Below are 17028 nucleotides of genomic sequence, written 5' to 3' on the forward strand. Positions count from 1 at the left end.
ATATATATATATAAAAATATGTATTTCAGGTCAATAGAACTTTACGAAATTACATATAAAGATGTATAAGTCCCACCTAAGTGGGACAAAAATGCAACTGCATCTAAATGCATTTAATCTAAATTAAACCTACATTTTCATTTAATCAATCAACATTCAAAGTGTCTGAAAACATTATATTAATTTTACACTTATTGTCACATCACATAGACTTTTAGTTTGTTTTCTTCCCTCATGTGTTCCTTTGCCTAGTTTTCCCTCGTGTCTGATTATGTCATTATGTTCAGGTGTGTTAATTATCTTCATTTGTCAGTGTATTTAAGTTCCTGTCTGTTCTGTTAGTTTGTCGGATCTTGAACGTCGAATATACATGTGTTTCCAGCCTTCCTTTTGTGGATTACCTTATGTGGATTATTAAAGATTGTTAACCTTCATCTTCATCATCGTGCGTATTCATTCTACACCATATCATGACACTTACATTCTTTCTGTATCTGATTTCTGTAATAAGTACACTTCTTAATAATATGCTAAAGTGTTCTTTTTAACAAGAGCAAATAATGAGAGTTATATGAGCTTTCTGATCTTTAATATGATGCAATGTGTTAAATGTTTGGAAACAGCAATAACTTTTTTAAACTGTACAATTCTTTGAACTGAAAAAAAAAAAATATGGAGACTAAATCTCCATGGGACTACAGATTTATAGGTTCTATGTTGCTGTTTTTTTTTTCAGTAGTTACATTACATAGGAAAATCTAGTTTAAATCGTTTATAAAACATAAATGATAAAGGAGAGGCTGATGTTTTTGGGGTGATTAAATGAAGGGCCTTTCTGTGACTACAACTGATTTCTGTCAGTTAGTCCATTTCTCATGTAGGATTTCTCAACAAGCTTCATGTAGGATAATAAAATACTATCACTATCACTTTGATCATTGGTAGATCTCGTTTTGAGGAGAAAAAGAAGAAATCAATCAAGAAATCCTGAGAATAAAGTACATTATTCTAATGTATATATATATAAAAAAAATAATATCAACATAAAACAAGTCAACCTAATAATACAAAACAATGGTGACAGTAGCAAATTAAGCAATAAGGTCAGAGAGGCTGTGCCATATGCTTGTTAAAAACAATGTGCTTGTTAAAAAATAGTTGAGTAAAAACGTCACCCAATGTTAAAGCAAAATTCAAAGGAACACCTTTCTAAACTCAGAAATGCCACTGCAGGTTCTTTTCCCCAAGTAGTTTTTTTTTTAATGTTTTTTATCAAAACTCCTAGATGGAAAAGTTATATGCCACTTCATACAAAAAAGAGATTTCTAATGTCAGCTGCCAGGAGGTTTTTATATGTTATGTTGATAATTGGATGTAAACTTTTTGTCTTTATGTATAAACAGACCACGGGATTTGGATTTCTTTTAGCAAGATGATCTCATCTTAGAAATGGCAGAAGTGACAAACAGACAGACATGTGAATAGCAGCTTGTATTATGACCAGTGTTGGGGAAAGTTACTTTTAAAAGTAATGCATTACAATATTGCGTTACTCCATAAAAAAGTAACTAATTACGTTACTTAGTTACTTTTTATGGAAAGTAATGCGTTATGTCACTTTTGCATTACTTTTTAAATCTGGACAGGGGTTGCTTGTTTGATTTTAAAATAACTATTTTTGGCAAATATAAAAGCCTTTTCACACCAAAAGTGAAATGAATAAGCCTCAGACTGAAGGGAAAGTAAATTTACGTCCGTACAGTAGAATGCAGAAGAAGAAATTTCAACACACTTCAGCAATAAAAAAAACACACAAATGTTTGTCTAGAGTCATTTTTGCTTATTAGTATGGTTGAACTGGATCATCGAAGGTCAGAAGCAAAGACATTGGTTAATAGAATGGGATTAAATACATAAAGGATATTTGTGTTGTTTAACATTTAATTATTGCAGGTTTGCGTCATATTCTGAGTTGCATTATTTTTATTCATTTTGAGGAATACTGAATCTGTTTTTTTTGTGTGAGTGAGATGAATTAATGCATATTCATATTTATTTTGAACTACAGTAACATCTTCTGATTTCTCTCAACATGGGGACAGGAGAGCTGTCAATCAATAAATGAGTAAGACACAGAGTCTCAATCGAACATCAAAAAGTCAAAAATGGAAAAGGAAGACTGGAATCTATACACTCTGAACATGTAAGAACATTCATGAATTAGAATGTTTAGATACCTAAACTTGAAATCAGAGGTTTGTGGGTTGCAGGTTGTAACACTTTCTGATGTTCAGGGTCTCTTTGTGTCTCAGTCCAAATGCAGTGAAACTGCAGGCACAGAGTGGATGACATTTTAACATCATCTCTCCATCTGACATTTCCACCGGTTTGCTATCTTTACTGCGTGTAACATGCTTTGTAAAGAACATCTTCCTAGTTTCTGTCATCTGCGACTGACAGGCGTGTCTCACTCTTGCTTGCTCTGTAAACTTTTCACCGTAGTTCATTAGTGCATTATTTTGCCCAGCAACTGTAGGAATTCCAGACAATCCTGTCAGACGTCTGCCCTGTTTATGCTCTAAAATCCAGCCCGTTAGTCTATATGACGCAACAGCCTGCTCTGTCTATGCCACCAAACTAACATGCTCCAATCGAAGCGCAAAATGAAAGCAAACAGAGAACTGAGGTAGGTAGACAGAAATGTTTCTAACTTGAGTTGAATAGAAGTCAAAAAAAGTTTATCCTGACATCCTCAACTAGAAAAGCAGAGGATATCAAAGACACTCTTGTGGCAGTTTGAACTGGTGCCATGCCATTGTCAAAGCTCAGTGAAAAGAGGAGGCACTTCTCTGCGTTTCCCTCTGGAGTGCCAATAAGCATGCTCATTTTTTATTGGCACTAAAATATTCTGGAACATGTACACGCTCGCTTTTAGACTGACACTGCTGATAAATAATTCAACGGCACACACCACTCACACTGAGGCTCCACTGAAGCACCAATCAGCAGTGGCTGGAGAAGACTGACAAGGGTGATTAAAATGGACGACATGACACTTCACTCAGACAAACTACTATTTAATGTGTTCCTTGTGATTCACAATCACAGTGTCAGTACAGACAACTATTGGGCAGCATGCTTAGTAACTCACTCTGACGTTTGTTCATTTAACAGAGAAGTTGAGCATGTGCTGTCTTTGATGTCTTATAACAACTTTACATTGATTACGGGCATAAAGTATAAGGTTTACACAGCAGGATTTAATGAGCGGATAATGAATGGATGAATATGTCTTGAATGTTTTTATTTATTCACAAAGTTTGGTGGCATCAGGTATTTAAACTCACTTTACAAATCAAAAATAGATGTGTGATGGATTTGCATGTTCAGACCTGCTGCTAAATATTACTGTAAAAGCAGTGACAAATGAAAAAAAAAAAACCTATGAAGTATTCATTTGGAGGAGAAATGACAAGCAAATGTGTTACTTACCACAACTGTGTGATCTGCACATCTTGTTTCACTCATTGCTGCTCATCCAGAGCACAGCATACTTAACATACCTGTATTTACTGTGTAACTATATAAAGCAATGAGCTGGCAAGTACCTTTCCATGTTGCAGCCAATCCAGTATGTCATATTCTCCTAATATGCATTTAATTATGGTGGTAAATCCAGGAAACATATGCTGTATGACACTCACCGCACAGGTTTGGAAGTTTGAGATCTGAACTTGCTGAACTCTCCTGGAGCTGTCCACTCTGAGCCGTGCTACATGACAACAGACAACAGACACTGTAACTCATCTCTAGCCACATGCACAGGACACACAATATACAGGGTTGTGCTATTCAGAATTAAATTGAGAATGCAATTTACTGTAAATTCTAATCAAATTCCTGAATTTGAAGTTAAACTGAGGTAGAAAATAGGAAGCAGACTTGCAATTTGAATTTTAATGTAAGGAAGCAGAATAAAATAAAAAATTGAATAAAATTGAAAGTAATGTCATAGCAAATTTAAAATGCTGGCTTGACAAATCCTTGTGTCAAAGTTTGAAAAATAAAAAAATAATCCTTGAAGTAGACAGATACAGACAGACAGATAGAACGATAGAACAATAGATAGAACAATAGATAGAACGATAGATAGATAGATAGATAGATAGATAGATAGATCAGAAGTGAAGCCTGGTTTAAGGGTCACAGAATGATAGACAGAAACAGACAGTTGGCAAAACACAGAAAAACAGAAAGAAATAAAGTTAGAAAGAACACAGATAGAATGACAGATTGACAGAAAGACGGAACAATGTATAGACAGACAGACAGACAGATAGATCAGAAGTGCAGCCTTGTTTATTAAAGGGTCATGTATCATAGTACACACCTGTCCCACGTACACCAGGAGGTGGGCATTGAGCGGACTCTCATCTGAGCTTAGCCACAGTTCAGAGTTATCATCTGATGCTATGGCGAACTGGAAATCCCCTAAAATATATAATTTATTATTTACAGAGCTGTACTGTATAACCTTATGACCTGACCTGCAGGTTCTGAATTCTAAGCTTGCTTTGATAAGATGTTGTTTTGTCAGTCACAGGTACCTCACATCACTCTATTACCCAGTAGTGCTACCCAGTGGCTTTATTCTGCTTGTCAGTAGTTCTCTGGCATATACCTCAAACTGACAATCGTTTTTCCTTCTTTATTGTTTTGTGAGCTTGTGCACCACATTCAAAAGCCTGACTCAGTGACCATAGTTCCCTTTCATGCGAACTTCGAACTGCGTCCTCTAGGGGTCGCTAGTAACCTGAGACGTTATTTGCTAATGAAAACAATCTGATAACTTTTTCACCACAAACACGAGCACGCCTGCATGCATCAGAGCTCATATAGTAGTCCTTGCAGCAGCTTTTCTTATCAGGTTAGGCAGAATGTGAAGAATTTGCTGACTGTAGGGGATCTTTTGAAAGAACCATTTCTGTGTGCCTTAAGACGTCAGCTTGGGCAACGTTCAGGTCTCTTACACCTCACTTAATCACTCTGAGGAACATTTTGAACACAAAGAATCCTTAATGTGTATGAATTGTATGCGTGTGAAGGTACAGCACAAAAGTTTGAAAACCTGGAATTGTGCATGAATTCTAACTGATTCTATACATAACTTTGATTTACACACAACACGTTATTACGTTAAAATATAACATAAGAAAAACTCTCTCTAGCATTCAGTAATGCCTGTGCTCATGACTCTAACAGAAACATGGAACAGAAATGGTGTTTATAGTAGGATAGAAGAAAATATGGTGTAAAATATGGACGGATGAAAAAACACTTTAAATAAATGTACACAGTATATTTGGAGAAAACAAAACACTGCAGTCCTATATATATATATACATATGTATAAACAATCAGCTGTGGCTGGAGGCAATATAATAATTTCGATTTGCTATGCTGTCTAAAGACCTGAATGGCTTGAGATCCCTGAGGGACCAATGGAGTCCAAGTTGTATCATAAAATGCTACAGCTGAATATCAAGCCATCTGTTTATGATCCTAAACTTATAACAAGCTGAATCATGTAGCATGACATTGATGCAAAAATTAGAAAATCAACCACATGGTGCTTTGATGGAAGAAACTGTTTTGGAATGATAGTATCATATTCAGTCCATCTATTTTAAATTAGGATGTTCAGGCTATCTCAAACCAAGAGTCAATTTGATTATAAACTACTTTTACACACTATAGGACAGACTGGTTTGTTACTGAACCTGGACATGAATACACAACAATGGCGTAAAATATTGTCCATTTTATTAGGCACTAGAAATTAAAGGGATAGTTCACCCAAAAATTTAAATTTGATGTTTATCTGCTTACCCCCAGGGCATCCAAGATGTAGTTGACTTTGTTTCTTCAGTAGAACACAAACGAAGATTTTTAACTCAAACCGTTGCAGTCTGTCAGTCATATAATGGAAGTGAATGGGAATCACGGCTTTGAGAATCAAAAAAACATACACAACCAAAACCAAATTAACCCCCGCGACTCGTGACGATACACTGATGTGTAAAGACATGAAACGATCGGTCTGTGCAAGAAACTGAACAGTATTTATATCATTTTTTACCTCTTATACACTGCAATGTCCAACATCCGGTGTGTGACACATGTACGTGCTCTGGCATTGTAGGCATTTTTTTACTCTCAAAGCCGTGATTCCCATTCACTTCCATTATATGACTGACAGACTGCAACGGTTTGAGTTAAAAATCTTCGTTTGTGTTCTACTGAAGAAACAAAGTCACCTACATCTTGGATGCCCTGGGGGTAAGCAGATAAACATCAAATTTTCATTTCATTTTTTTGGGTGAACTATCCCTTTAAATTAGCATTGTTTGATTAAAATTATGATGAGAGAAAAATCCCATAATATTTCAAAGGGTTCATAAACAGTTTTCGTAAAACAATAACTTTGTACTATATTTTTTATGCAACAGTAACCTCTGATAAAATACACTAACCATCTTTGTAAGGATGAATGAATCCAAAGATTCTAAGGGCATAATTCTTCCATTTTGGAGCCACAGCAATTTTCTTCACGGTGGTCCTGGTCTGTGGGGAAGAATAAAATATAAAAGCATCTTTAGGCCTTTTCACTCTTAAACCCAAGACACTAACACTAATTCACAGAATCACACCTCAAAATGGCTTCTAAGTAGAATAATCAGACAGCTTCAAAACACTGTTTTAGTGATAATCCAGAGGTGAAAAGAACAGATATTAGTTCTGTCTGCACAATATCCTGCAAATATTAGGCCAGCATTTAGGATTTGTTAATGAAAATACTAAAAATGAGATACCGCCTAGAGTATCCAGAATACATTTAATAAGTCAAACAAGCAGGTTAATCTGAATTATTCTATCAAACTCTTTCTTTCAATGTCTGGTCTTACATGTGGGTAGAGAGGAAAATGGAGATTCTTCCTGAGCTGGGAGATAGATGAGCCACACCAGTCTTCAAACACATGCAGATTGGCCTGACCTTTATACTGACAGAGAACAAAAAGAGAGATAATCACCCTTTACTTCATTTTTAACCAGCATTAATATGAAGGAAAAATCAATTGTCCCGAGATTTAAAAAAAAGTAGCATTTCACAAAATAAATAAAATATGAACTATATTATAACAATATTCAATTTATTGTCTATCCAAAGTGTCAATCTATTATTTAAACCAAAACACTTCCTCTCTTTTTTCTTCTTTGCATTTCTCCTCTGCTCTAGCTCATTTCCTTATCTAGGTTCTAATAAACCTGGTATTGTATATTAATACTGCAGGCTATGTGATGAATTGCTTATGTTCCTGTACCTTTAAGCTGTTTTAATAAAAGCATCTGTTAAATGCATAAATGCAAATACATGTCAAACAGCACTCAAAACAGGGACAATGACCTCTATCTTAACTAAATCCAAATACATTGTTGCTTTAATCTAACTTAATGGCATTCATTTCATTAGGAAATTTATCTTGTCTTATTAAATAAAAAAGTGCTATATTAGATTTAGGTGGGGCTCCTCCTGCACGCTAAATAAAAAATATGCACAAGACATGTTAGATGAAGGAAATTAATTACTGTTGTTAATTTTTTTTTCTTTCTTCTTTGGTCAAGGGATTTTTCACCAAGAATATCTGTACATGGCACATTTGCTGTAAATGTATACTCTGTATTTTATTTTTATTTTTTTTGTAATTGTGTATACTCTGTGCTTTTTGCAACTATGGTGTGAACAAAATAGACAAAATAAAGTTTTTGTGGTCACAATTCTCAATGCAACTGAAAAAGGGATTTCTATCATGCAATTTAATGCTACAATAAACTCATAAGCCCATAAATGGGATGTCTATAAATATAGCAGAGGTGGCTCAATTAACACTTGATTCAGAGGTGAGAACAGGGCCCCAGGCCTTCACACAGACCCAGATTATGCACAGGACAGCCTGACAACAAACATATCTGAATTTGGATCTGTGAATATGCCACTACCCCAAAGGCAAGACAGCGATGCGCTCGTTTAGAGCAAACTGTAAATTAACTATACATTTCTGATTTCAATGTCGGTATAAGCATTTCTAAAGTAACGGTGCAGATTTGAACCAAAAGGTCAAGGTTTGGCTGGTTATAATGGTCCAGTTGGTCACGTAATGGTAAATGCCATAACTACACCATATGGGGCAAAAAGCATCTTTCTCCGACACAACATTGAGAGAATGGGAATGAGAATTCTTAAGGATGCCTTTCTCCAGTTATCAAGTCCTCTTTGATTGTAAAGGAATAGTTCACCCAAAAATGAAAATGTGCTCAAAATTTAGTCACCTTCATGCTATCCAAGATGTACATGAGTTTGTTTTAATTAGCTGTTTGGACTCTCATTCTGACAGCAACCATTCACTTCAGAGGATCCATTGGTGAACAAGTGATGCAATGCTAAATTTCTTCAAATCTGTTCCAATGAAGAAACATCTTGGATGGCCTGAGGCTAAGTAAATGTTCAGCAAATTTTCATTTTTGAGTGAACTTCCTTTAAATTCCTTAACATCAGTTGCAATGTAAACTACACTGAACAAAATTATTAAACACTTTTGTTTTTGCCCTCATTTTTCATGCGCTGAACTCAAAGATCTAAGACTTTTTCTATGCACACAAAAGGCCTATTTCTCCCAAATATAGTTCACAAATCTGTCTAAATCTGTGTTAGTGAGCACTTCTCCTTTGCCGAGATAAACGTTTATAATTTTGTTCAGTATATGTAGCAGAGGTGGACAGTATCGAAGTACATTTACTTGAGTACTGTACTTAAGTACAGTTTTTGAGTATCTGTACTTTACTTGAGTATATTTTTTTTCTGGAAACATATGACTTATGGGTCATATGGGTTTTTGAAAAAATATCTCTTTTGCAGTTTATAACGTAGCTATCCTTAAATGAAAACAATCTGCAAAGTTGTTAATCAAAAAAGTGCATGATAAATAAAGATATTGTCTCTCAAAAGAGAGAGTCAATTCTGAATCGCCTTAACGAGTCGTCATATTTTCGAATATTTTGCCTGTTACCGGTATACGTCACTGGGTAACACATTTGCATAATCCCCGCCTGCCCGCGAAATACGAATGGTCTGACCTGCCCACAAGCACTTCCGCTAGTTAGTGTGTGTTACAAGCCTCCCTGCTTGTCTAGGGGTAAGTGAGGCTGTAACAAATAAATAAATAAATTAAAAAAAAGGTCTGACGGTCACAACAATCCCCTGATCCAGAAAAGCACCAGACGCAAACTTAAACAAATAGCTTTTTTATTAATAACAAAAGAATTATAAAAAGGAAGCAAATCTTCAAGAGAGGGCAAGGCCAACATAACAAACAAAACTCTCTAACCATCAATGAAAGCTTTAAATAACCTAAACAAATGAAAATAAATAAATGACAAGAGTCTTACCTTACTCCCTGACTAACATAAACATAGGCAAAATCTCAAGTTCAAAAAATGGCACCCTCTCCCTAACGCTTCCAAAAAGCAAACAAAAATATTTACACAAATTAAGAATAAAACAAAATAAACATCAATATGAGAAATACGCCCGTAGCGTCCACACGCTCTGTCATAGTTTGCAATTAAGCAATCCATTCACGACATTAAGAGATAAAGACCGCACTCGGTCGCACTGAGCTGAACAACAGAGAACATTTCTGGATCAGGGCAAAGAGTGAAGCGCGTTGCCGTCAGCGCTTCAGCTTTGTTTCTCTGCGGTCTTATACTTCTTGGGTTTCTGTGGCGTTCACTCAGTACTGATGGACGATGAGCATCAGCTGAACCCAATTAGCGGTCTGCGACAGGGAGGGAGAGGGAGAGAGAGAGAGAGAGACACACATGCAACACGTAACATGCCCAATAGATGATATCACTCCCATAATCACACGTTTTACAAATACGTCCACAGGACGTAACACCCCCACCACTAAGAATGTAAATACAGCAAGAGAGGAAAAAAAAAAAAAGCGCCAACCCAATTGTCTCTTAGATAGTGAACAATATTTTTGGAACACTCTTATATTCTCGAAAGGGCATCTGCCATAACATTCTCCACCCCTTTCTTGTGCCTGATATCCAAATTGTACTCTTGTAGAGTGAGAGACCACCGCAGCAATCGTTGATTGGCACCTGACATACGAGAAAGGAACACCAGGGGGTTATGGTCAGCATACACTACAAAAGGGCTAATGCTGTTTCCCAGGTATACATCAAAATGCTTGAGAGCTAATAACAGTGCAAGGGCCTCCTTTTCAATTACACTATAATTCCGTTGAGCTCCAATGAACTTCCTAGAAAAATAGGAGACAGGATGTTCAACACAAGCTTGATCTTCCTGTAACAATACTGCTCCAGCACCATTATCGCTCTCATCCACCTGCAATGTGAAAGGTCTAGCAAAATCAGGGGCAGAGAGAACAGGAGCCTGACAGAGGAGATCCTTCGCTGCTTCAAAGGCAAGTTGACAGCCAGTAGACCACACGAACTCTCGTTTTATGCCGAGAAGATCTGTGAGTGGACAGACCAAGGTGGAGAAGTTTGGACAAAAAGCACGATAATAACCACTCATCCCCAGAAAACGTCTTAGTTCACGTTTATTAGATGGAACAGGAAACTGGAGGATGGCTGCTATTTTAGCATCAATTGGCTTTACCAGTCCCTGACCGACTTGCTTACCCAAATAGGTAATTGTACCTTTAGCAAATTCACACTTTGCCAGGTTTAGTGTCAATGCAGCAGTCTCCAAACGTCTACACACTTCTCTGAGAGTCCCCAAGTGTTGTACCCAATCATCTGAATTAATTACAATATCATCTAGGTACACTTCACACTCTGAAACCCCTAAAAGCACTTGATGCATCATCCTCTGAAATGTGGCAGGTGCATTTCTCATCCCAAAAGCTAAAACCGTATATTGTAGAAAGCTATCGGGGGTTAAAAAGGCAGATATTTCAGAGGCTCGTTTAGTGAGGGGCACCTGCCAATATCCCTTCAACAAATTCAGCTTAGTGACATATCTAGCTGAACCGACTTTATCCACACAGTCCTCTATCCTGGGAAGAGGAAAGGAGTCAGGCTTTGTTATATTATTAACTTTACGGTAATCCGTACAGAACCGGAAAGTAGAGTCAGGTTTAGGTACAAGCAGACAGGGGGAGCTCCACGGGCTCTGACTGGGCACAGCCATACCGTGACTTAACAGGTATTCAACTTCTGCTTGCATAACTTCTCGTTTTCGTGGATTTAATCTGTAAGGGTGTTGTTTAATTGGCTTGGCATTCCCCACATCAATGTCATGGGCACAGACAGATGTTCTACCGGCACATCGCTAAACAAGGTAGAAAAATTACTCAACAACTCCATCAAGTCATAAGACTGTTCTGCAGTAAGATGTGAAAGAAAGCTAGAAGGATCTTGCAGTATAGCAGAATTCTGAAGGCGGGTGGGGGAGATGGAGAAGTCTCCGCCTTGTAATTCATCCTCCTCCGTAGAGGGCTTAGCTACTACGCTCACCGTAGCAGCAGCACAAATTAAGGGAGAACCAACCTGCTTGTCACGGTTGTCAGATGTTCTACTCACATAAGCTTTAAACCGATTCACATGGCATACACGACTTTTACACTTCTGATCCGGTGTAGCAACGACATAGTTTGTTTCATTCAACTTCCTTTCAATCAAGTACGGACCAGCAAATTTGGCATGCAGAATCGACCCAGGCGTTGGCAACAAAACCAGTACCTGATCACCAGGTGAAAAGTCTCGTTTCACACTTTTTGTTTCAAACCGTTCTTTCATTTTTGACTGGGTTTCAGACAGATGTAACTTAGCCAGATCTCGTGCATTACATAACTTTTCACGGATGGAGGTAACGTACACATCAACAGGCTCAGGTTTAGGGGACTGGCTTAACAGCTGATCACTCAGTAATTTTAATGGACCACGCACAGTGTGTCCAAACACAAGTTCAGCAGGGCTAAAACCAAGGGACTCCTGTACAGACTCTCTGGTTGCAAACATCAAATAAGGAAGACCCTCAGCCCAATCTCTACCAGTCTCGATACAGTAACGTCGCAACATTGCTTTGAGAGTTTGGTGAAACCTCTCTAAGGCCCCCTGTGACTCTGGATGGTAGGCACTAGACATTTGGTGGCCAATACCAAGCATCTCCAAAGTTTGCTTGAAAACTTTTGAGGTAAAATTTGAGCCCTGGTCGCTCTGAATGACTCTTGGTAGTCCAAAAGTAGTACAGAGCTTAAGAAGCTCTTTTACCACCCACTTAGCCCTCAGTGTACGTAGTGGAATTGCTTCAACAAAACGAGTTGCTGCACACATTATTGTTAAGATATACTAATGTCCTGCTTTCCCTTTTGGCAGCGGTCCAACACAGTCAATGATCAATCGCTCAAATGGTTCATTCACAACGGGAATCGGACAAAGTGGTGCAGGAGGGATTTTCTGATTCGGCTTGCTTGCTATCTGGCAAACATGGCAAGATTTACAGAATTTAGCGACAGAATTTTTAAGTCCAGGCCAGAAAAAGTATCTAGAAATGCGGTAATAGGTTTTAGTTATACCAACATGACCAGAAAAAAGATTCTCATGGGCAAGCTTCAAAACCTGCTGCCGATAGTCCGATGGCAAAACTATCTGCTGCACCTCCTGCCATCCTAGCTCTTCTTGTTGTGGTTTCCATTTGCGCATTAGCAAGCCCTCCTCCCAAAAATAAACCACCCCTGAATTGAAATCATGGGCACTACTCTCAGCAGCCTTTATACACTTCACCAAAGAAGGGTCTGCTCTCTGTGCAGCAGCTAAAAACTCTCTGCCCACCTTCAAAATAGTTCCATCAACCTCCTCCCCCACAGAAGGTACATCAACGTCAGGATCTGGCGATACAAACAAAGCACATTCCACAGCTTTAGGCACGTCACTAGCTATAAATGAGTTTGACAGATCTACTACTTCCTTAAATTTCTGTGCTTGAGCGCGAGTAACACAAGCGGGAAACACAGAAGGAAACTTTACAGCTAGATTACAATTTTGGGAAGTATTAGGTATGTAAGTCACAATTGGTGTAGGGAAGACTATGCCACCTGCAAGATCGTTCCCAAGAATCAAGTCAACACCCTCCACAGGTAACTGTTCATGCACAGCTAAGTTGACTGCCCCACTAACAATATCAGACTTCAAATATGCAGTATGAAGCGGCACATTCACACAATACATCTCAATTCCACGTACTAATACTTCATTACCAGTAAAGGAAGTATCAGAGCACGGCAAGATTCCCGCAGATATAAACGACTGAGCTGCTCCCGTATCACGCAGAATTGTTACAGGCCTAAACTCTGAATCAGGTGATAATGAGACTGTACCCCTAAACAAAAAAGGTTGATAAGTCTCCTCTTTATCAGTGTCCGCATATACTGACTCAACAAGAGCGACATTTTTAGTCTTAGAAGCGCCACTCTTCTGCTTCCATGCTCTACAATCCGCAATCAGATGGTTTGGATCGAGGCAAAAGAAACAAACTCGCTTTTCAGCACTCCCATTTGATTTAAGAGTTATTTCACCTTTAAACGAACGTGTAACACGCTGTACCGAATTCTCTGTATTCCCCATCTGAGTTTTGACAGTCGCCCCTGACGAAAAGACATTCTTGTGTGTCAACACAAATTCGTCTGCCAAAACTGCAGCATTAGCAAGAGAAGTAACTTTTTGTTCGTTTAAATACACAACAATATTAACTGGAACGCAATTCTTAAACTCTTCTAACAAGATTAATTCCTGTAGCTCCTCCAGGGATGTAACCCTGCTAGAAAGACACCACTTTTCGAAAAGCACTCTTTTTTCTCTCACAAACTCTATGTAAGTTTGTTTGACTGTTTTCACATGCCCACGAAACTTCTGTCGATAGGCTTCGGGGACCAACTCGTATGCCCGCAAAACAGCAGACTTTACAGTTTCATAGTCAAGGGAACCTTCAATAGGTAAGGCTGAGCAAACCTCTTGAGCTTTCCCTGTAAGACTACATTGTAACAGCAAAGCCCACATCTCCTTTGGCCATTTTAGTTTACTCGCAATTCGCTCAAACGCAATAAAGTAAGAATCGACTTCAGCCTCCCTGAATAGAGGTACATGTCGAATATACTTACTAACGTCAAATGTATCACTCGAAACAGTGTGGGAAAAATCCTCAGTTACGGTGCTATCGGTCGTAATTACAGGCGAGGATACTGAATTAGGCTGAGTACGTGGAACTGGGATTGGCCTTCGGGCCAACCGCTCAGATTCCAAATCCAGTTTACGCATTTCAATATCTCTTTCTGCCTGCTTTTCTAAAATATGAAATCTAATCATCTCTGCCTCACATTCTTGCTTCTTAATTAAAAGATCCATCTCTTTCAACTTTAAAGTAATCATTGAATCCTGAGGCACAGAATCAAAATTTGGACTTACCACTTGAGCCATAGCACCCACTGCTTCAGCATTCACTGCCACACCCGTCTGAAGCTCACCAACATCACCAGATTACCTAGGTAGAATACCTGCAGCTATCAATTTCTCATAAAGATATTCCTTAAGTATTTGTTTGGTGGTATCCCTCTGAATATGAATATCAAAGAATTCCGCGATCAAAATTAAATCCTTTTTTCTACAACTATTAAAAACTTTGACCATGGGCGCGAGAGTAAAAGCGGTTAAATCAAATTCCATTATTTCTATGTCCCCTCCTCTTACTCCTTCCCCACCTACAGATGAAAACAGTCAAAAAACGTGAGAGAAAAAAGGCTACTCACCATACACAATCCGCGGCCCATTGGATCACGATCGTTCAAACTGATTTCAATCTAGGGCGAACGGAAAAAAAAAACTTCCACCTTGCGATCCGAAAAACAAACGAACGTTCACTTTGTGAAAAAAAAGAGAGGGGGGAAAAAACGGATAGACGAGCCCCCACTTGTTACAAGCCTCCCTGCTTGTCTAGGGGTAAGTGAGGCTGTAACAAATAAATAAATTAAAAAAAAGGTCTGACGGTCACAACAATCCCCTGATCCAGAAAAGCGATAATTATAAAAATAATCACACGTTTTACAAATACGTCCACAGGACGTAACAGTGTGTTTACATCATGTCGAGAAGACGCTGTGTTCAAGGATACCACAGAAACACAATTCGAACCTTTTGTTGTGTGCATGTAATTTTACCAAGGACTGCTTCTCTAATCTTGGCTTTTATCTTCGTTGGCTTCTAATCTTCTTAATTTGGACTAACAAACTCTCCGAACCACAACCTGTAAGTACAATTGATACGTTATGTGTACATTTTCAATTGAGTGCTCAAAATATCAATAGTACAATAGTGCTAATATGTGATTTATAGTGTGTAGTGCAGCTTTAGGTTTCTTACTGAAGTAGTTCTGATAATTCGCTGTGAACCTGTTTCCACCATTATTGTTTTAAGTGTTCACAGTTTAGTAGCTAAACTTTAGCTGCGGGCACGATTCGCTTGCATAAGTGTTTTTGTATTTTATGTCATTAAATTTTTCTTCTCTTAAACGTGGCGGGTTTTTTTTCTCTTTAGACAGCCTATCAGTAATCACTCTTGTAGGGTTACGTGAAGTGACTTCCCAGCATTTTTTGAACATGAACATTTATAACAATTTAATAAGAAGTTGTTAATATTGTGGTATATATTAGACACAATACTGTCTGATTTTTCAAAATTGTCCAAATGAAAATATTACCTATAATGACAGAGAAGAACTTGTGTGCATCTCCTAACAAAACACGATAGGCATTTGACTTGAAGCAGCACTGCACAGATCGCTCTGTGTATGACATCAAAGTACCGTGAGAGCAATTAGAGAGCATTTAAAAAAAAAAAATTATTTGACGTCAAATAAATCTTGCCGTTTTGCTTTTTTTTGTTAAAGCAGTGTTGCTGTTGTAAAGTTATACAGCTACAGGTGCTGTGAGTTATACATCAGTTGTGTTGTGTTGCTGTGTGAGATCCCTATCATGCTGCTTTTGTAGGGGTGGGTATGGGTGTTAAATACAATTGTTTTTTTGTTTTTTTTTGTCAACTCACTTTCATTTCTATAGGTTTCCATTCTATAGGTTTGTAACATTCTAAAAGCTCTTTATTCCAAAGATACTGCAAGCTAGACAGTGTATTCAGTAGGCGTAAGTTGCTTCAGAGGCATGAGGTACTGCAAGTATTACATACAACAATAAAAAAGTCCATTGACATGAAAAAGGAAATTTACTTTTGGTACTTAAGTACTTTTAAACGCAAGTACTTCTGTACTTTTACTTAAGAAAAAAAATCTGTCTCAACTTTCACTTGTAATGGAGTAATATTTGACCAGCAGAATCTGTCCTTTCACTCAAGTAATGGAGTTGTGTAATGTACTTTGTCAACCTTACATCAATAATATATTTTTTCTCCTAAGAAGGAAGGAAAGTATAATTATCATGTTTTGGACCGATAAGCTGGATGTGACACAACGCTCACAGAGTTTTCAGAGTGATTAAATGTCTATTGGATACGCAGCAATGCTTTCAGAAAACGCAAATTGTCACAAACAGGAAAATTGGGCAACACATTTCCAGCTACTTCATGCTCACGATTTAAAGGGGTGGTTCACTGTTTTTTTTCTAGGCTTGATTGTGTTTATGGGGTTCAGTCTAACATGTGTTAATGCTTCGTTTTAAAAAAAACACATTATTTTTCACATAATTTACATTTATTCCACACCGCTCTGTCCCTTCTCTGAGAAACACGCTGATCATTTCCTTCTTTTATGAAGCCCCTCCCTCAGAAATAGGCGATGGGCTCTGATTGGTTAGCTAGGCCAGTGTGTTGTGATTGGCTAAACCACCTCTAGTGCGCGTCTAAACGTCCCACCTCAGCGGCATGTGCTCCGGT

The 17028-nt window shown here is 38.0% G+C and overlaps 1 pseudogene; it reads right to left on the reverse strand.

Annotated features, from left to right (window-relative positions):
• The window catches only part of LOC107695315 (N-acetyl-beta-glucosaminyl-glycoprotein 4-beta-N-acetylgalactosaminyltransferase 1-like), a 41895-nt pseudogene extending 29097 nt beyond the window's left edge, over positions 1-12798 (reverse strand).
• Between the last annotated feature and the right edge of the window lie 4230 nt (positions 12799-17028).

The sequence above is a fragment of the Sinocyclocheilus anshuiensis genome, unplaced genomic scaffold (assembly GCF_001515605.1).
Source record: "Sinocyclocheilus anshuiensis isolate Anshui unplaced genomic scaffold, SAMN03320099.WGS_v1.1 scaffold282, whole genome shotgun sequence".
Lineage (NCBI taxonomy): Eukaryota > Metazoa > Chordata > Actinopteri > Cypriniformes > Cyprinidae > Sinocyclocheilus > Sinocyclocheilus anshuiensis.